The following is a 23,676-nucleotide window of genomic DNA, read 5'->3' on the forward strand; positions in this document are numbered from 1 at the left end:
AGAGAGAGGGACACACACACACACACACACACACACACACACACACACACACACACCACCAAAAAAAAAACATAAACAAAACCTCGAATTATGAAACAGGAAGACAACATGTACACAGAAGGAACCTGAAGATAAACCAGATATGTGCAACATGTAAGCATGTAACTGAATGTAGTAACTGGTCTGTAAAAATGGGATAGATGATTATGAAAGATGTATATGTGCCATCAATACTTGCTTTGCTATAATGATGTCCTGCTGAACAAATGCTATGGACATAGCATCTGGCTCTGTCTGCAGTGGGCCATACCTGTCAACTGTGTAGATCTGCACAGAATGTCAAAGTTTAGCCATTGTAGTGGCTGTGCTGTTCCTCCAAACATCTATATTACTCTGGCAAGCAGCTGAAGGTGGAAGTAATGAAGTCATGACAGACACATGAGTTTCAGACCCACCACCTTCAGAATAGTCATGGTAATGTGAAATGTGTCATGCACAAACTTCATAGGTTTGTAATAGGCATATCTATGATCTGTCCCTATATACCCCCCCCCAATGTTAGGCTTTGTCCACATATGATGCTTTAAGAGATGGATAGGTTGGTTCATAGCTGAGGAGCTTGACACAATCTGGGAAAGGACAGCTCACATATGGCAACCCCTAGAGTGTCTGTCAATAAGTCATGTCTGTGCCACTGCTACTCCAGGTAATGGGATGTTGCCCATATCCATATGTTACCTGCGATTATGAGTATTCTACATGTTTGTATTGTAAATCTAGGATACCTATATAGGGCATGAGCATAGTAAAGCACTGTTGCAGATGTGTGTGTTAAACTGCATGTGATATATTGAATTAATAACATTCAACTGTACAGTGTTCTTCTGGACAAAGTTCACAACTGTGACAGTTATTTGTAGTCACTTACACATATACTTGTGTTATGGAAGCTATATTGATACGTTATCAAAATTGACTTCCCTGTTTTGTCACCCAGTGAGGTGGACCAATGACCAGAAGTCCTGGTATAACAGGTTGAGATGTATGACTGAGCTGCAAGACTGTAAATACAGTGTGCCATAATGATATAGAACACAAATGTGTACCAGGTATCCCCTGAGCATTTGTATGTATGCGTATGTTCAGCTGAAAGGCACAAAAGTAATAACATGGGTCACAAGCAGTTGGGAAAATAGGATGTGCATGTTCATATGTGTGTAATATCACTGTCACTGCATACAACAAAATAAAATGTGTACTGCTACTGATTGATACGTTGCCATGACACTGATATGGGTGCTACAGTAGGCATGCTTTTCACATAGTAATCAGAGAAGTGTACAACTGTATGAGCCACTGTCCATGCCTACCACTAACAGCTATATCAACACCCATATACTGGATATCAAAGTGTACACACCCCTGTTGGAATGCCAGGACTGTGTGCTGTATTCCAATGAGACCACAGAAAGTCATGTCAAAATGTTTCTCATCTCAAATGTGACCCATAACCTGTACAAGTCTATTGAAAAAGAAACAAAGCTGTTTCATGGAAGGTGAGCAACCATTGCCAAGTGAAGATGTGATATGACGGTAGAGTACAAACAAAGACAAATGGATGCTGTAATTATCTCAGCAGGTGTTTACACAAAATACCAGTGTAAGAGTGTGTACATACATTCATCTGATTTACTGTACTGAGTATTACTTCCCATATGCTGGAGGGACAATTTCATAACCTAGAGACTGCCCATGTAATAGAATAGACTTCCCATACATGTCAAGCAGAGCACCTCACTGGCCCACTTCAAGAGAAATCTTGATGAGTGGATGGGAAATAGAAAATTCACCACAAGGATCACTCCAGTGTCTTTACTTGACAGATGCACTGGGACCTAAGGTTGGGTGGCACGATGCCAGTTTAATCCCATGGGCTAGGCTTGTAAAGGCTCCAGGGCCATTAGCCTAGTACACACCAATGAACCTATGAACCTATATGTTTCCAGAGGACAGGTTGTTATGTTCCCTATTGAACTGAGCAGGCTATAGGACAAAACACAGGTGGGGATTGTGTTGACATGTGCTTTTGTGAGGTCATGCTCCAATTGCACAAGTACCATGCATTATAACAGGGGTGTATAGACTTCATATCTACTGTAGCTACATGGAATCAGCAGTACCCTACCTGTACAACAATCCTCCACCAATGATAGCAAAATGCCCCTTGGTGGACACCACCAAGTCACAAAGCACATAATAGGTTGCTATAGTGGCTGTACAGGGACACATAGGTGCAGACCACAACTTGGAAGCTAGTGCACCTCTATCTGAGCAAGCATGTATGTTCATAGGTGACCTTCTGTAAGGTTGACTATGACTAGAAATCAGACATATGCAAACCACCAAGGCCAGTTGCAACAATATCTACACATATGTACGCAGTCTCAGAGACAGTAACACAAGGCAACCTGTACTGGGGGTAAAGCACACCTCATACACACATGCCATGGATACAAGCAACCTGCATCAGACAGGATAGGTGGGAACAGTGGCACCCTGTCCACAACAGTAGTACAGAGGGATATGCACATCACCCACACTCCTGCCCACATCAGTGGTGAGCATGGACATAATGGTGACTGATGGTAACAACAGCAAGTCTCCATGGGGCTTGAGAACATCACAGTTTGCCTCCTACATGTACACAGGCATGTGCTCACACTCCCATCACATACTACAGTCAAACACACTCATGCCATCATCTACACTCCATCCACATAGAAGATGGCCACTGCCATCCCTCTACACAAAAATGAATGGTGTGTAGTGATTTATGCCATTAAGTTTCCAACACTGGGGGAACTGGACAGGTCAAGGCCAGGAATGTAATGCAAGATGTACAAGCCATGATAGCTTAAAGTGTGATGGCATATTCTGGATTATTTGCAAGTAATACCCACTGTTGATGTGCACATGGACAACTGTATGAGATCCTTTGACCTTTTTTCCTGTTTATGTCTTCCAGGTACAATATCCAAGGAATGTCTGCCCACATACACACCCCTGGTAAATGATGCTATAATCCAGTTCCTCATAGTCCATTATGTCATCCTCTTCAGGTGCAGGGCCCAGGATCTGCAGGAGAGGACAGCCTGTGAAATGAGCTCATCCACAGGGTAAACGATGTTGAGCTGCACAATCACAATTATGAGCAGATGCGACATCACTGCACAGATCATATCCACCACACCCATCAACATGCCACTGTAGTTAGGAGGGACCAGCTAGCCACAGGTGGGGGTTATGCCATCCAGCCCCCACTGACACATGCTGAGTAGGTCTTTGCCAGCCTTGGGGCACCCACCTGCCAACCAAGCCAGAAAGCTGAAGACAGCACAGTGGAGGTGTGTGCCACTCAAACAATGGATGAGGAGCATGCAGGTATGGCCACAGGGCAAATTAGTAGACCACTGTTGCTTATCGATTTTCATTTGTAAAGTATCTACATGCATATGTCAGATAAGATAGTCTGTTGCTGCAGTGTAGTAATTAACAGATGTGCATAATCTCTAGTATTGTGGGTCTGTACTGTTGATGTGCTGAAATGCTGCTCCTACCCTGTACCAATGCCACAGGTGGGGCTACTGACATTACGTCTCTCACACAACTATTTAGGTCCCTCTGGTATACAACTTGGGCAGCAGCCTGTAGCTGGTGATATGGAGTTGTTTTGTTCAAGTTTGTCACTATACCAGCCATGTTATGGCCATGCTATTTGCCATGCACACATTTAACACTACACCTACTCATAATGCATGCTGTACATGTTCACTTATTGTTGCTGTTAACTGCACTGTATCACAGTGGTCACCATGGTGCAAATCTGAAGGGTATATAAGAGTCCTGCAGTATATCTAAAAACATGTCAGTGCAAGATGTGTGGACAGAAATGAGCATAATGGTGGGACAAATGGCCTACAGTAGGGACATGTCTGAAAATTTACCCTTATACAGTGGCTACAGGAGTGTATACACCACTAATACAATGGCAACTGTTCCTGATCTAAAAATGGCAAATCACAATATCACATTCCACACCTTTAACAGCCTGTAATGTTATCCTAACATGAACAATGAATGTGTGATATGGAATCCTATGTTAGGACAACAAATATGGGGAAAACATACCTTACCAAACACTGGAAGCATATGTGTGCACACACTCCAAATAACATATTGTAGAAGCAGCTTGTGAGGTACTGACAGAATTCACTCTTCTTGAGTACACACCTTCCATCAAGTACAGGACCTCAATGTCACACCAAGTAATGGTCTGCTGTCCAAGAAGAATGTCCAAGACATTTGCCCACTCACCTGCAACAGAGGCAGCCGTGGCTTGCACAGATCTTACAAACCATGAAATGGATCCCATATCTGAAAGGTATCACTCAGGAGTGGGAAAAGTAGCCTTACCTCACCATTGCTTATACCATGGCAAACAGTGCAGACAGTCATGTATGTGTGTATGAAGTATGGGACAACATTAATGTAGAAAATAAACAGATGCCCATCCAAAACAGATAACAACACATGTTGCACACTGGTAATGGAGGCTGCCCAGAAACATGCAGCAACACTGAGGGACTTGCAGGAATGTCTATCAAGTACTGCCTGTGCAGTACCTGTGTCAACAATTGCCTGGAATCTGCATAAATGTGGCCTATGGGTTAGGGTAATCAGATGGAAGAGTTGTTCCACAGGAGACATCATCCAGGGCTCTCTACAGGTAGCATATGCATAACATCAGGTCTCCCAAAGGCATGTGTTGCAATGCATAATGGTGTCATGAGATCAAGGCTGAAACCTACAGACAGTATTCATAAAGATACATGTGGTGCACATACAACACCTCACTCCACCTCAGGGCCACCATCCCCATTGTTACCTTATTGGTGCCAGTGTACACCTTTATGTTTGTTGTTCATTAACAGGAACTAGGCCAGTAGACATGGTGTTTGGAATTTGAAACACTGCAAAATAACATTCATGTGTGGCCCATAGTTGTCAAGCATCTACAGTAAGGCTGAGGATGGAGAGGGGTGTCATCCTGAAACACAACAGTGAGCTGAATTATACATCCAAAGCTCACTAAGAATGGCTGTATCTGAACACAGTCAAGGTCATGCATTGTACAAGAAATAACCCTGGCTTCACAGTAATAGTGATGGCATTATGTGACGCCCAAGGTCTGTGCACATGAGCTGACCTTGCAATCCGGCAGAGTTGGGGGGCATTTGTAGGGTGGAGTGATGAAATAATGGCAAGTGAAGATGGACCATGCTAGTATACCCCTTCCAGGATCAGTGACTGCCGTAGCTCACTTAACAGGGGCTGCAAAAAAACATTATGCTAAGGGTGTGCACAATTATGCAACCCACATATTGTATGCATCTCATTCACCATCTGCATGACTAACACATTTTGTTGATACTGGATTGGATTGCACAGGTCATATGTCACATACCAGGTGTGTGTAATGTTAACATATGCAGCATTGTGGCCCCATTTCTTATCATGGAAGAGGCTGGCATGTCAACAAGGGCATGTACATGCCTCATATCCACATTAAGCTTTGAAGGTTGTCAGTGTAATCGGGATTTTATTCCTCATACATGCACTGCTGATGATGAGATCTGCAAATCAGAGGTCAGGCATTAACTAGACATCAGTCCTCAAATCATCGCAGGTATGTGTCAGACAAACATATAGGGGCTGTGAGCAATAGAACAAGCATAACTGACACATATATACACGTTTAGCAATGGTGTGTACACTCATGAGGTATGGTTCCCAGTACATGCCAGTGTGCTTTACAGGTGCACAGCAATACTGTGTACATGGCTACAGTGTGTTCCAGGGGAAGGGTTATCACCTACTAAGATAATTCATGCATCACAGAGATGTATACTGTTGGTAACGATGATTGAGTATGGCTGCAGTGGATGCTGTTGAGTGCTATATGTCATGAATGTTGACTGTTGGGTAATGAGACGTCTTTGTAATATCTTTGTGCCACCTCACCTGTAAGTGTGTGTGTGTGTGTGTGTGTGTGTGTGTGTGTGTGTGTGTGTGTGTGTGTGTCTGTGTGCGTGTGTGTGTGTGTGTGTGTGTGTGTGTGTGTGTGTGTGTGTGTGTGTGTGTGTGTGTGAGTGTGTGTAGAGGTAAACCCTAATGTACAGGTCTTAAACTACATTTTTTGCTTCCCCCTCACAAGTGGCAAGGTGGTTCAGGGTCCCTCCTGCAGGCAGACAGATGTTAGTATCCATACAGACTCTCACAGTGATGACAGGCATGGTGAGGCACAGGCAGGGTTGTCAGGGACTGAAGCTGTGCCATCGGTTGACATCCCACTTTTATCCACCTCATCCCCACACACAGTTTCAATGCCCATACATTCCCCATCACCAGTGGCCATAGATGAGAGACAGCTGGAGGGTGGTGGCATTGGACAGGACATTGTGGGGACTATGGCAAGTGTGTCTGTACACAGCAGCCATAGTGGGATGACTGACGAGGTACCACACAGGCAGATGTACAGGGGTGCCCATAGGAGGGCTGCTGGCCAGCATTTCCCTGGTAGAAGTGCCACAGCAGGTGTCACCAGATGCATGTTTCAGGCCATCATTGAGGCACAGGCATGTATGGAACATTACACCAGACCGAGTCTGAGGCTACAGAGGCTACTTTTTTTACTGTATTTGACAACATCCGTGATCTTGCAGGTGCCCACTGTTATTTTGCAGAGGTATTGGATAGACGGCTGGGTGAGATGGTGGGAATCCTCGACCATGTGGTGGGAGTAGGGCAGTGGCCACATGGACGTTGGTCAGCAGCACCAACAGGTGAAGGTCTACATGGACGTTCAGCAACTCACAGCCTCTCCTGTAGTGGTAGTACCAGCACCAGCACTGCAGGGGGGATGTGGTCCACACCATAACACAGCAGGGCATGTGCACATGGTCCTGGCCGGTCCCAACAGGGATGCAGATCCAGTGGACAATTGTCACCATCAGGGGAGAGTAACATATCTGGGCTTCTGCCTAGTAGTGTCCGTGAAACCCCTGGCTGGCACAGTTCCCATGTCCATGGCTGGAGACAGTGAACTGTACACCCTGCCATGTACAGTCTGCAGCTGTCCAACAAACCCCTGTATAGGGCAGCCACATGGCAGACATGTGCATACATACACACAGACTTCACCAACACAGCTAGGGCACCTTCATACCTACACACACGACATCTGCACAGCCATTTAATATAGAAGCCCCTAACCCATACACATGATGTCAACCAAATGGTTCAGCCTAGGCCTCTGGCAAACCTGCAACACATCCTGTGTATATGATGATACCTGTGCCACATCCCTGTCATCCATACCATCAATGCAGGGACATGCTGATATGGTTCTGATGCACAGGATGAATGTGCTAAGGTTTAGCAATGTAATGCTGTTTAACGTGTTTTCAGCTGGAATGATTTATGCTTACATGTCAGGGTGTGTAGCTGTCCAGCCATGATGCATTATAGCTGTTATTAACACTGACTGATTGTGATCTCCACAATGTATTCTGTTTGTGTTCTCGATGTCTATGTGCCAGCAGGATGTTGGTCTGCTGTCATGTCTTACAAGGGGTGTAGCACTGTGGTGACACATTGGCTGTGTCATATCCTGGGTACAGCTGAACACAGGTAGCAGGTCAGTATAACAGTTAATGCATGTGCCACATGGCTGACAGGTCTGAAGGGTGTATACAGGTGAATGCATGATAGCTGATGTCAGCAGCTTGTCTACAGTGGGCAATTGTAAGTGTACTGCGTGGCACACACCAAATGTCCATGACTAGCACACACACACACAGAGGCTTTGGTGTTGATGCAATACACAGAGGAAACTGTTCTTATGGATGCACTTCATTTTCCAGTGAACTCATTTTGGCCTATGTAATTTCACCCAGACTAAACTGACAAAACATCACATTAAGAAAAATCAGTTTGCTAGTTTAAGGTAATTTATGATGGTACTGGCAGGATGTATGTCCTCTTCCCCAATGTAGTACAATCCTGGAGTTGGTAAACATAGGTGTGCTGGTGTGGGTCGCACAGCCCCCCACTTCGGAGGGTGTGGGGTGGTGTACAACCCCACATAGTGTGACTGACAACTAGTACACTAAGTGGGGAGATACTCACAACAATAACCCCAATGTGGGTGGCTGTGGGCGCAACAACCACACCCAAGTATATATACCAACTTCTGTATCGCTGTACAGCTGTACAGTGGGGACAAGGGCATGTACACATCCACTACTAGTTTTGCTTGAATCTATTTCCACAAGATAATTGCTTTGAAATGTTACCTTTAGCCAGTTAATTCTCAAACAAATGATCTCCTGGGACATATACTTTCTGCAAACTGAAGTAGACCCTTCACATACGCACACATTTACTTGGCAACACTGAGAGTAGAACCCCTACCTAGGTACTTATTGCAACTAATGTGTTTGTCTTTAATTGCACACACCACAGAGCTTTTAGGGTAAGGTGTGTCTCACGTTTCCTGTTAAGTGAAGAACATCACCAGGCCTTGTACAGCATTGTAATGGGGGATGTACTGGGTGTTAATGAACAATACATAGTATGACATACTGTCATATACACATTGACAAACATATAGAGTCATAGATGCATCTGACAGACCTGGGTTTCACAGTGCTAACTACCTTGTCAGTGAGTCCATTCTGTCACACAGATTTTGCAGACAGCACATGCATAATTGGGCTGGATAGTGTAATCAGTAACCTGCATGGTTGATGGTGACAGCGGTCCTCATACAGTGGACCTTGGGACATGTACTGGGGGTACCATGGTGTAAAGACAGTATACCCAGCACCCACCACCACACATTGGATATTGTGCTTACTGAAACCTATAATAATGCTCTGACATACCCACAATCACACATTGAGCAGGACTGCAATACAACCCCTTGTTTATCTAATCAGTGCTACTACAGGGATATGCATTTATTGCACATGCTACAAGGATAGTAGGGTGAGGGTTTGTCATGGCTCTCCTAATGTCAGCAACGTCACTATCCCTTATAATGTATGGCAAGGTTTATTGTATTTGGAAAACGTGGCCTCAGAATGCTGTCTCCTACAAATATGCACACTCACACACATATACTTGTCAGGACTCAGGGGGTAACTCATGCCTATTTGTAGAATAGTCTTATGCTAGTACTGCAAACTCCAGGTAGCCCATAGGGTGTAGAGTGTAACAAGGTACATTTAACATCAATTACAGCAACAGCCATTTCTACGTATGGCAATGAGGGGTGTAATGGGTGACAAGGCCCTCAGAGTTTTGTCAACTACAAATTTACAAACACACAGACACTGTTATTCTCAGTAATGCACACTGACACATTTGTCAGTACTGGGGTCCATAGGTGCAGGTGTTCCTAGGTGTGTACCAGGTAAATGTCCATGGAGAGATGAGAAGAGTAGGGCATGTGGGTACAGTGGTATCATGCCACCTGCCATTTGTCAGCAAGCCATCTATCAACCAATGCCACTTGAGTGATCCCCAGGTTGACAGTTAAATTCAACATCCAGTCATCTGGTTTTCTCTTGCAGAGGGCCAGTGAGGTGCTCCAGCTGACATGCATGAAACATTTTACATAACATGGCCACTGTCTGGGTAAGATACCTATACCCAAGCATGTTCTGTTGACTGTGTTAGTCTGGTTGGGGTATCCATGGCATGTGGTGCAAACAGGGTGGGGTTTCCTAGTTGTGGCATTCATAACACAGCTTGGCAGACAAGTCAGTGTCAGTCAATCATAGATTGCCTGTAAGCAGCAAAGATGGCTACCTGACATCTGCACATCTGTACAGAGGACATACAGAAATCAGCTAGCCAATAGGTTATGCATTAGGATGAATGTTTTGACAGATAGACATCTGACACTGCTAGGTATGCCATCTGAAATAGAACCAAGATGCTCTTCTCCAGAAAAAGGAAGCCAACCTGTGGTCCCCTGCTGTAAACAAAATATACAACAGAAGGAAGAAACTATTGCAGAAAAGAGGAAAATCCCAAGATGCAAAAAACTCTCTCACCAGCCTCAGTAAGAAGCTGAGATCCCTCATAAAATCCTCAAGAGCTAGTTATGGAAATAAAAATTGCAAAAGATTCCAAAGACAACTACAAGGCATTCTATAGTTATGCCAATAATCTAAATGGCAATGCTCAGATCTGCTTGGAGCTACAACAGAATGGCATTAAATATACTGATCCCAAGGATATTGCCAATATCCTGGCAGACCGATTTAGTGCCAAATTCACCCACCTCTCACCCCCCCAAATGGCCCATCTCAATGCCAAAAGACTACCAAATTCCAGTAACCATGGCCGCACAGGTAGAAATCACACTCTCCAAAGCTAAGAATACAGCATCCATGGGACCAGATGACATCCCAGGCTGTGTACTACATGAACTACAAAATGAACTGGCACCTCACCTAAGTGTCATGTTTAATCATAGCCTCACCTCAGGCTTTGTGCCCACTGAGTGGCGCACAGCTACAGTTATCCCACTGCACAAGGGGAGATCCACCTTGGATCCCAGGAACTACCATCCCATCAGTCTGACAAGCCTAATCTGCAAGGGCATGGAACGCATTATCATGGAACTTATAAAGAAAGACATTGGCAACCTTCAAACACTGGACCCCACCCAGTTTGGGTTTGTGAAGGGCCAATCTTGTCTTCTGAATCTTATTGACTTCTTCAAATCAGTCTCCAGAGCTGTGGACAAGGGTAAGGCAATCCACACAGCCTATCTGGACTTCACCAAGGCCATCAACACCATCCCCCACTCTGGAATCATAGATAAACTTACTAAGCTGGGCATAAATCCTATGTCACTCGATGGGTTGCCAACTGGCTTACTGACAGAACCCAGATTGTAAAAGTAGCTAACTCGAAATACAGCTCCAGACAAGTGACAAGTGGAGTACCTCAGGGTTCAGTCCTGGGACCACTCTTGTTTGACATCTTGTTTCACATCCAGATCAAGTGAGGTCATTGTTCCCCTGTACTCTTCACTTATCAGACCAATAATCAAGTACAATGCCCCATTCGGGATGTATCTCACCCAACACCTGCAGCAATTGGAGAGACCCCAAAAGTTCCTCACCAAAAGGATAAAGGGACTCCAAAACCTGTCATATACTGCCAGACTGAAGAAACTCCAACTCTATTCAGTTGCATGTGCCTGCTCAGAGGTGACCTGTGCCTGACATACAAGGCCATGACCAACCCGGAATTAATGGACATGCTCCACCTCAAAAAATCCAAATCCACCAGAACCACTAGAGCAAGTGACTTAAACCTTAGCACGGATATAAATAGGATGTGCTGGAGGGATAGATTTATCACCCAGAGACTCCCCATGCTGTGGAATAAAATCCCGGTCCATGTGAGGCAGAGCACCTCGCTGGCTCTGTTCAAGAGAAATCTTGACCGGTGGATGGGAGATCATAGGTTTACCCCGGGAATCATCTCTGTGTCACTGCTGGAGAGGGGCACAACAAACTAATGGGCACATTATTTCTAACATAAGGGGTGGCGTAAGCCACATAACTTTGGGCTAGGCTTGTAAATGCCTTAGGACAGATAGCCTAGTATAAACCTATGAACCTATAAACCTATGAACCTATGAACCTATCTACTTCTCTAAAGTACAGTCCAACACTAAGGGACTCTGGCTAACAAAGTTCGCAGATGACTGAAAACTAGGAGCCATTATTGAATCACCAAATGATGTGAATATTCTACAAAAGGGCCTTACAGAAACAGATGCCTGGTGCCAGAGCCATGGGCTCAAGCTTAATGCCAAGAAATGTATAGTTATCCTCTTTGGAAAAAAAACATGTACCCATGAATTATCACATAGGTGGCATTACACTAAACATCGAAAGTGTGATGAGAGACTTAGGGACACAGGTGGACAGTGGTCTCACTTTTGATAACCACATCACAACAGTCAGGAATTCCTTCTATGTGGCACACCTCATCAGTAAGGGCTTTTCATCCAGAAAAAAGCAGGTCATTGTCCCACTGTACTCATCCCTAATTAGACCCATTATAGAGTATAATGCCCCATTTGGTATGTACCTCAAAAGACATCTGGAACAGCTGGAAAGGCCACAGAAATACCTCACTAAAAGAATCACAGGTTTAAAGCAGATGCCATATTCTGACCATCTAAAAAGCTCCAGCTATACTCTGTGGCATATCGTCTACTCAGAGGCGATCTCTGCTTAACATACAAGGCCATGTCAAACCCTGAGTTGTTGGACATGCTACACTTAAAGTAATCCCAATCCCTCAGAGCCACACACTTCAGGGATCTAAACCTTGTCATCACAATGAACAAAACATGCTGGAGGGATAGGTTCCTGACCCAGAGACTCCACATACTCTGGAATCGACTGCCCATACATGTCAAGCAGAGCACCTCCTTGGCCATCTAAAAAAGGAACCTTGATGATTGGACAGGAGATAGGAAATTCACCCCGGGGATCATGTCAGTCACCCTGCTAGACAGGGGTCCAGAGAAGTAAATATTGTGGGAAGAAATATCCAGGGAATTGTTATGGCTAGGTTTGTATAGGCCCTAGGGCCGATAGCCTAGTACCAACCTATGAACCTACGAACTACATGACAGCAGCCCTCAATGATATGTCCTAAATACATAGTCTAGAGTTAATATCCACATATCAGATCAATATTCAATAGGAGATACTTAATAACATACAGCTCACACACCAATAGTCAGTACTCATATCCAGCTTTGCATGCAGGGGTGTAGGGTTCCAGTACTACAATCTGCAATCTACATTTACTTGGAAATGCACTGTTAAAAGTAGTAACGTAATGATACAATACAAGCAAGTGTGACTGTGTATAACCTGGTATACTACCCATGTATGTAACACATACAAAGAGAACAGATTGTGGTACTAGCCATGTATATTCAGGTGTCCCACACAGTATATTCACACCCCTTGCTACTGTAATGACAGCACATAGAAGCATGTTATGTACATGGAATTAAATACACTTATTAAAGATGTCATTACCCTGCTATTTTATCAGACTGGAATGTGATCACTGGTTACCAGAGCTGAGCTACGCTTAGCAGGTGTAAGCATTGCTTAAATGTAATGCTAAGCACATTTTCACACTAGTAAGCAAAGCCTACAGTACTCAGAGTCCAGCTTTGCATGCATTGCGTTAGCACCTCTTACCATTACGCAAACCCATGCAAACCTGCTTAAAGCTGCTCAAAACTGCCGTACCCACTCTGTATCCAACAGGCCTTGTTCTGCCTAGCAACAAAATATACAGCCTTTGCAGGTCTTGAACCCAGGACCCTACACACTATAGTCACAGCAGTTAACCACTAAGCCATCTGAGCTGGGAAGACATTTGTTGTTTTTTCAAATATATCATCCAGTACACATACTGAATAGTAGTGAACAACTACTTTGACTACTACAATTGTTGAGTACTTGTAAATGAAACTAGTGTTGAATCAGTCATGTTTTTATATCTAAATATACACATATCAGATAAATATGGTGGGATACATCTAGGAAGGTATAGATAACACTCATGTTTACACATAACAAGGATATGGATATATATACATACATATATATATATATATATATATATATATATATATATATATATATATACATACACAAACACACACACACACACACACACATATGTAGATATATGTATACATGTACATACACACGCACACACACACACACATATATATATGTGTGTGTGTTGTGTGTGTGTGTGTGTGTGTGTGTGTGTGTGTGTGTGTGTGTGTGTGTGTGTGTGTGTGTGTGTGTATGTGTATATAACATATGTCCATAACATGTAGTGGAGTCATACCTCAGCACCATAAGTTACAAACTCTTAGTGCTAAGGAATGTAATGTAAGTATTGCAGGTATAAATGTAGAATGTTGCTACAGTAACGGTGGTTGTGTCAACAAACATGTGTAGGAAGTCACTTCTGATACTGACATATACACCATCAGTTACTGACAGACATCATAAAATCATCATAGTGAAGTACCACACAAATCACAGAACTGATCCTGTGGAGTGTTGTTGTTTGTCATTCGGCGGCTTTACCTGTAAGGTCGCCACAGCAGAACTTGGTCTGTCCCTAATGATTGGCAGATTTTTACGAACTTGAGGTGCTGTGGAATACAGCAGAAATATGACCAATAAATGTGGACAGTCTGAAACAATCTGGTCACTCCAGTGGTATACACAGACCTCCGTAGTGCAAGATGTGTGGACCAAGCCTGACAAAGGGGATGTTTACAGCCATGAAAATGGGGATATGACACAAATACTGGAATAGATAAGCTCACACAGTTGATGCATTCACACCCTCCTGTCTGTCCTAACACATATTAACCAGAGGAGCAGAGGTCCCAAGCCCACATATTTCCCACTAGTTAGCGACATACATCTTCACAGCATCCCACTGCTTTTTCAGAAATACACAACACATATGGTGGCCAGGCAACAGTACATCTGACAAATATCTGGACATAACATCACACTAGGTAAATACACTGAGCTGCTAGGATGTCACAAAGCACTGTGTAAACTACAGGCAGACTGCCACAACACTGACCCAAGTTTCCTATGGGGGAATATACATGTACTTGCAAATATAGCTGGCACTACAGGCATGTAACAGCATGGAGTAACAGACACCAGTGTGAAAGTGCATACTCACAACCAGTCTCAACACAGTCACTGTCACATTATGGTAAGCCTAATTAATAGTACAGTACATTGACTGTGTGAACAAAATCATCCTCATATTTGCCACTAACACACTAACCCACGATAGTCAGTACTCAGTATCCAGCTTTGCATGCAGGGGTGTATGGATCCAGTACTACAATTTGCAATCTACTCTTACTTGAAAATGCACTGTTAAAAGTAATAACGTAATTATACATTACATGCAAGTATGACTGCGTATAACCTGGGATACTACCCATTTATGAAACACATACAAAGGGAAAGGATTGTGGTACTAACCATGTATACTCAGGTGTCCACTGAAACCAATACTCAAACAGAGATGCCTCACAATGGGCTGCAACTGAAATATGCCTGGCTTTTCAACTTTATTGATAGGCCAGTTTTTGGAGGCAGGTTTTACTACAATTGACCATTGGAGTAGTACTAAGACCCTGATTTGTTGAATATGAAGGTGTGTCATGAACCATGGCTCATGATTGGCGTACTTGATATTCCAAGCATGAATGAATCACAGAACACTTGTTTTTACCATGATCGATCATTGGAACAGATATGAAGGTCCTGATTTGTTGAATATGAATATATGTCATTAACTAAAATTCTGGATTGGTGTATTTGATATTTTAAAGCATGAATGAAGCACAAAAAGCTATGATCTGATGTAGGCTAGTTTGGTGAAAGTGCTTATCAATTGCTGCATGGCTTCATTTGCTTTTTATCTTGATTTTAACTATTTTTATTAAAGGATTGATTTTATTGTGATGGTGTTCTGCACAGTTCTGCCTTGGTGTTGACTGAGTTCTAATTTTCATTTTACTTCTGTTCCTGAGAAACCTTTAGCAGTAGAGATTGGTTATAAACTGGTTGTAAATGGGGTCAAAATCTTTGAGGTACAGACATACATATGTAAACACACAAACACTTGCCATGGATGAGATTCAAACCCATACCTATGCAGTTACTGCTACTACATTGTTCTGCATTTATAGCACAAGCCATGGAGCTTACATGCTGGTGAGCTGTGCCAAGGTATCTTTGAAGGTGACTAACATCAGCAGCAGTGCTAAAGGAAGGATAATGGGAGAGTAGTAAGTGTCAATGTCCATAAAATCAGGTATTATCAAAGACACACACACAGACACACACACAAACAGTTTCACAGTTGCCATGTCTGGGATCAGAACCCCTACCTGACTTGCATGCTAGACTATAGTATTACACAGTTATAGCAAGCACATGGAGCTTATAAGTTGGAGAGCTCTCCACAGGCATCTTTGCAGGTGACTAACATCAGCAGCAGTGCTAAAGGAAGGGTAAGGGGAGAGTAGTAAGACTCAATGTCCATAAAATCAGGGATCATCAGAGACACACACACTGTCTCACATTATGTTATATGACTTGGATTTTAAGACCTGATTTTGGGGGGGGGGGCAATTTTTTGACTTGACACATACTTTTGGGTGCCTTATACATTGATAAAAGTAATTTGTACAATGTGGAATTCAAACCTATGTAAAATAGAGTACACATGTATTTCCACATAGGTATTTTTTCCTCATTGTTATAGAAGAAGTGTTTGCAAACCATGGTCATTAATAATATACATCTTAAAGAGTGTGTGGTACTACACTTAGTTATCCATGTATGCGTGTGTGACATGACATGGTCCTGGTTTATACAGTCTCAAGTGTGGTGTAGGAGTAATGTGTGACAATATACTGAAAATGCATATATTAATATTACTTTCAGCATCACTTTTTGAGTTCTGGTTCACAACACACAACACATTTTGGTTTACAGTTATACTTGTGTTATGGGACATGTATAGCTAGATGACTGTCAGTAAACTATGAAGTCAATGCCAGGTCAGAAAATACATTTTTAATTACAGAACCATAATTGTCAAGCTACACCAGGTTCACATATAATAGGTATGAGACCCATGTATATACTCAATCAACCTGCTATACATAGTTATTGATAAGTATAATTATCTTTATATTGTATTTCTGTTATAAATCACAGTGGGACACCATTAATAAAAAGTGTAGTGTGCTATTCTGGCCATGAAGTTGCAACTGGTGCCACAGGGAAAGCTAGGCAGCATTTATGTTGAATCAGTACTGTCCATTGTGCTGATAGCCACGCAACACCACTTAGCCTATTTGATCAAAGGAAGGCAAAGCAAGAAACATTATTGCAAGTTTCTTTTTTTCTTCAGCAGTGAAACCTGTTTGCGCACAGGTGAGTAACTCCCAATTGACACAGGTAAAAGCAACTATAAATTATTTCTGTTAATACTCATCATGATCATTTCTCAGTAAAAAGATATTGTGGAACTTAAACCATGGTCTACCTATCTTCTATATTCTGTACCTCAACTTCTTTACACCTTGTACTACACTCACAATTGGGCTACAGGTGCAATTTCTGTTGTCATTATCATCCAACATGCTGAACACTGCACACTGCTGCTAAGCATGTTTGCACTTCTTAAGGAAATTGATATTCATTTTTTAAATATTTATCCATTTGACCATATGTGCACTAAGTCATATGCCATGCAAATGTTAAAGACAAATAAATAAATAAAATAAAAAAGTTAAATGTTAAACAAGTATACAGCTCTGGATTTGAGCTATCAGAGTAATGAAATTGCAAAACACAGTTGGAGTATGTTATCCCTCTTTGCTACCGACACAGCTTTGCAACAGCAATCACATTTTTTGCATACAAGCAATTCACATTTCCTCTACAGTATTAACAGGATATACACTTGAATAGTTTCAGCTGGTTGTACGTGTGGCTTACTTATTTAGGGCAGTGAGTGGTCTATTTATGAATATGTTTGCAGAAATGCAGGTGTGCACTCTCTTTGTATTGTATTCATTCTTCCCTTATCTCTGCTGTAATTTCAGACATGCAGTCTATAGTGTGTTTTCTATCATTTTCCTTTAAATGTTTGATATAATTATATAACAGTGAGCAACAGTTATCAGCAAAGGCAGGAGAGTTTTGCTATTATTGATCAAAAATGTTAAACGTGGTGTTTTGTTTCGTTTAAAAATTATACACTTTAAGCATATCCTCACTGACACATCCATTGTAGTGAAGGTTGTCTGAATTGCTGCTGTGTTTTCCTTTGCTCTCTCACAAATCATTCACAGTTGCAAGCCATTAGCAACTAAAATGGTGTAAAGCCTACACTGTGTTTACATCTGCTAGACAAAGTCAAAAGTTTGGTATTCAGCAATTCTAATGAGTGGACACCTTATGTGTGTCTTCACAATGCTCAGAGGGCTGAATCTGCACTACAAAAAGGTAACTGTTTGTCGTTTTTGCATTTAAGTTACCTGTAACACATTGCATTTAAGTTACCTGGCACTTGCTCACTAAAGCAATTATATAAGTCAGCTCTAAAAAATTAAAAGCACTACACTCTCACAAACTCCCCTTGAGTACCTTGTTCCCCATTGGCCCTTTTTTTCAATTATAAAGGAATTCCCAATACTATTCTAGCATGTCCAAAGATCAGTTGTCAATCTCCTCTCCGGTCCAGCTGGTGAATCTGGGAATCTTGAGGCAATGTTACAACTGCCTCATGTACACAGACAACCCTCTCCTCCTCCCAACAAATTCCAACACATGTGAGAGATGCAACCATATAGCCAAACTGGAGTCTAAGCTCTCTCAACTCAGTACTGGCGTAACCAGTCAGAAGGAGAAGGAAACCACACTCACTACAATTCCAGTCTCACATAGACCTACCACGACAACAAACCAAACACATAAACACACAAAAACATACTGAGGCTCTAAATAAAAATATGCCTAAGCAGCAGAGACCTCCAAAGCAGACACCCAAGCAACTGCTACCCCAAAACAAAAGACGTGCAACACATAGCTCACAAAGCCAGTGTGCCAAACAGTCACAGCCCTTAAGGCTAAACAACAAACCTGATACACTTGTAATAGGTGACTCTATCGTCAGGCACACTGACGTCCCGCTCACCAGGCTGAACAAGGAGAAGGTCACGGTGAGCTGCCTGTCGGGCGCTAGGATCTGCCACATAACACAAGCACTCAGGTCACTCCAAGGCAAGTACAAATATGACTCAGTCATTGTCCATGCTGGTGTGAATGACCTGAGACGTACCTCCCTGGACTACATGAAAAGAGACATAGAGGAGCTCTCTGAGCATGTAGCCCAGGCCGGTATGACCCTGACCTTGAGTAGTATCTTAGCCTCACCAAGAATGATGCCACAATATGAAGACAAGATAATCAATTTCAACAATTGGCTTAAGTGTTGGTGTCATTCAAAGGGGATCCAATGCCTGTCAGCCTGGGATGACATGCTCGACAAGCCACGATGCTTCGCTAGGGACGGCTTGCACCTGTCACACCTGGGCTTTCAGATATTGGCAAAGGCTCTTGCTACCCCCATAGTGCCTTTTTTAGGCAAGGCTCAAAAGACAAACCCACCTCCATAGGTATCACAAGGGATAAGAAACTAAGAGTAATGCTACTCAACGCCAGAAGTCTAAACCTCAAGATGCATGCACTCGAAACTCTCCTTAGCATGAAGAACATCGATATCTGTGCAGTAACAGAAACCTGGTTCAAGGATCCCGAGAGCACCCCAGCACTACCAGATCATACCTCATACCATGCTTTTCGGCCCCAAAACTTGGACTGAACAACAAAAGGAGGGGAAGTATCAATATTCGTCAAAGATACCCACACCTCTAGGTTGGTGGCACAGCACGAAGCATCAGAGACTATCCATGTGCAACTAACTGTGGGTAAAACTGCATTCCAGTTTATAGCCTGCTACAGACCACCCTCCCAAACAGAGGAACCCCACTTGGCCTTCCTGAGAATACTGGAAAATATGAAGGTCTCTCCAAACACCATTATATTGGGCGACTTCAACTACCCAAACATAGACTGGGAGCATTACTCTAGCTCCAACACCCTAGCCCAAAGGTTCCTAGAATTTATAAACTCAAATGCGATGGAACAACTTGTTACCACTCCCACAAGAGGGGAAAACATACTGGACCTGATCATCACCAACATGGGGACACTATGTTCCAGACCAGAAGTGTATCCCTCACTGGTAAGATCAGACCATAAACTAATCTCACTGGATATTCACATCCTGACCCCACCCCCTGCCCAGAAAACCACAGTGAAAAACTTCTCTAAAGCAAATTTCACACGCCTCAAAACTGAGGCAAAACCCTTCAATGCCCCCGGGCCTGTGGAAAATACAACCCAGACCGCAGAATCCTTTATAAATGCATTCTATGAACACCTTCAGGAATGCATGGATCATGCAATCCCAAATAAAACCAAGACCCAATCCTCCAAAGGCAGACGTCCTGTCTGGTGGATCCCAGCCATAAACAAACTATACAATAGAAGGAGGAAGCTACTACATGATAGAGCAAAATCCCAAAAAGGGAAGGCATCTCTGATCAGTATTAGCAAAAAACTACGGGCACTCATAAAATTGTCTAAGGCCAGCTTCGAGAGAAAAATTGCACAGGACACTAAGGATAATCACAAGGCTTTCTTTAGTTATGTTAGGAACCTGGGTGGGAATTCCCAGATATGCTCAGAATTAGTCCAAAATGACAAAAAATACACCAAACCCACAGACATTGCCAACATCCTAGCTGACAGGTTCAGCGCAAACTTCTCCCCCCTCTCCCCACCAAAAAGGCAAATATTTATCCCAACAGAGTGCTGCCCCCCTGACATCTCAGATGCTCAGGTAAGAGCCGTCCTCTCCAAAGCAAAAAACACAGCATCAATGGGACCAGATGGTGTCCCAGGCTGAGTCTTACATGAACTCCAAGAAGAGCTAAACCCAAACATAAAACTACTGTTCAATCTTAGCCTTACTACAGGATATGTACACAAAGAGTGGCATACAGCAACAGTGGTCTCTCTCCACAAAGGTTTTGCCTCAATGGATCCTGGAAACTATCGCCCCATAAGCCTGACTAGCTTGGTCTGCAAAGCTATGGAAAGGATCATCATGGACCTCATAAATAAAGATATTCGGGACCTACAGACACTGGATCCTACTTAGTTTGGCTTTGTTAAGGGCAGATCCTGCCTCTTAAACCTGGTCGAATTCTTTGAAACAGTCACCAAGGCCATTGACGAGGGGAAGGTGGTCCACACAGCCTACCTGGACCTCGCAAAAGCCTTCGATACAATACCCCACTCGGGCATTATAGATAAGCTCACCAGCTTAAATATAAACCCCTATGTCACTAGATGGGTTGCAAACTGGCTCAAGGACAGAACCCACATGGTTAGAATTGCTGGAGCCATGTCAGACTCCAAACCAGTTACAAGTGGTGTCCCACAAGGCTCAGTCCTAGGACCTCTCTTGTTCGGTATATATTTCTCGGCGGTACAGGCTAACACGGAAGGACTGTGGCTGACCAAGTTCGCAGATGACTGCAAACTGGGCGCCATAATCAACTCTCCAGCTGACACAAGCATCCTCCAAAAGGGCCTCATAGAAACAGACAACTGGTGCCAGAGCCATGGCCTCAAGCTAAATGCCAAAAGTGTATAGTCATCCCTTTGGCAAAACAAAGTGCCCACAAATTACCACATAGGTGGTAATCCATTAAGTACAGAAGAAGTCATTAGGGACCTGGGGACCCAAGTTGATAGCAATCTCTCATTTGACAACCACGTGGCCAAAGTGGTTAGAAAAACATTTTATATAGCCCACCTAATCATGAAGGGATTCACATCTAGATCAGGGAGGTCATCGCCTCTTTACTCATCCCTCATCAGGCCCATAATTGAGTACAATGCCCCTTTTGGGATGTACCTTACCAGACACCTGCAGCAACTGGAAAGACCCCAAAAGTACCTCACCAAGAGGATCAAAGGGCTCAAACAGATGCCATATGCTGCCCGGTTAAAGAAACTCCAGCTCTACTCAGTGGCATACCGCCTGCTCAGAGGTGATCTGTGCCTGACGTATAAAGCCATGTCCAACCCGGAATTAATGGACATGCTGCACCTCAGAAAATCCAAATCCCATCGAGCTACATGCTCGAGAGACTTGAATCTCAGCACTGAAATAAATAGGACATGCTGGAGGGACAGATTCATAACCCAGAGGCTCCCTTCACTCTGAAATAAAATCCCATTCCAGGTTTGGCAGAGTCCCACATTGACTCTCTTCAAAAGGAATCTTGATGAGTGGATGGGAGATCGTAGTTTACCCAGGCTATCACTTCTGTGTCACTGTTAGACAGAGGCACAGTATACTAACCTCAAAAAAAGGCATAACAAAATTAATTTAAAATGGGTGGCGAAAGCCAAACACACTCTGGCTAGGCTTATAAATGCCCTAGGGCAGATAGCCTAGTATGAACCTATGAACCTATGAACTGTGTAGCTATGGAATTTGAAAGTGAGGAGACTTGTGTATTTGAACAAAACAGAAGATTAGTATTAATTTGAAGGGGATTTGTCTGCAGAGAAGATTATGATTTGGCTATGGTGTACTTGTATTATTCAAGTACATTCTAAATTTTGCAAAATGTTACAAAATGTTTTCATATACCTGGGGAGAAAACGGAACCTTAATCTGTATGCACTTCTTATACTTCACTGTTAACATAAGCATATTTAGCAGGCATTTACATTTCAGAGAAAGGCAGGTTATACTTTCAGAACAACTATTATTTTTGAAATCTGATTTTATAATATTCTATGATGTTGGAGAGAAAGATAATGGATGTGTCACTGACACTAGTATGATGCTTTTGAGATGGCCCAGGGCAACCTCCACAGGAACCATGGGCACAGCAAGAAGTGACTGACATTCATAAATTGATATTTCTGTTGTGAATGTGTACATATCCTGATAACTGTGTGGAAAGCATATATACAATTAATTCTGTGGTATTCTTTGGTTTGTACAAACCTTCTCTTGTTTGGTGTTTTCTGGGTGGGAGAGCCACCTACCATTCTGTGGCTCAAGATGAAAAGTTTGTTTGAATTGCTTTTATGTTGAAAATGTGTATGCATCCTGATATTTCTGTGCGAAACATATATACATTACTTATGTGGTATTCCTTGTTTTCTACAAACGTTTGTTTGTATGTGAGGGGGAGGTGGGACAACAAACCAACCTCTAGTTGTACTAAATGAAACATGTATTTCAAGTGCTTAATGATGGCAAAAGCATAGAGACTGATTATGTTTTGCAAGTAATACATTAGTTATGTAATAGTTATCTGTTTTATCCTTCTCTGTTTTATGTCACATAGGATTATGGCCCCCAAACCAATAATTCCATGGAAACCCCCTTTCAGTGACACAGAAAATGAGGTGATAAAACACCATGGATACTTTCTGCTTGTGAGGGGCCATGCAGATATAGCTGCCAGAAAGGAGATTTGGAATCATTTAGCCAATGATGTCAATGCAGTAAGAGGTTGCAGAAGAAATTATGATCAGGTGCATCATCAGGCCACTGATATAATTTCATCAGCCCAGAGGAGAGCATCTGCAGCTGTCTGAGAACAGCTGGATATGGGGGGTGGACCTGCTACTGAGCCCTCACTGATACCATATGTGGAGTTCCTGTCCACTGTCAGAGATCCAGACAGCTCAGTGGAAAGTGCGCACCATGTGCTTGATGTCAGTGTTGATGTGGCCAGGAGGACATGTGTTTCCCAGGAACAGC

This window comes from Protopterus annectens, chromosome 4.part1, assembly GCF_019279795.1.
Source record: "Protopterus annectens isolate FY-2018-M chromosome 4.part1, PAN1.0, whole genome shotgun sequence".
Taxonomy (NCBI): domain Eukaryota; kingdom Metazoa; phylum Chordata; order Ceratodontiformes; family Protopteridae; genus Protopterus; species Protopterus annectens.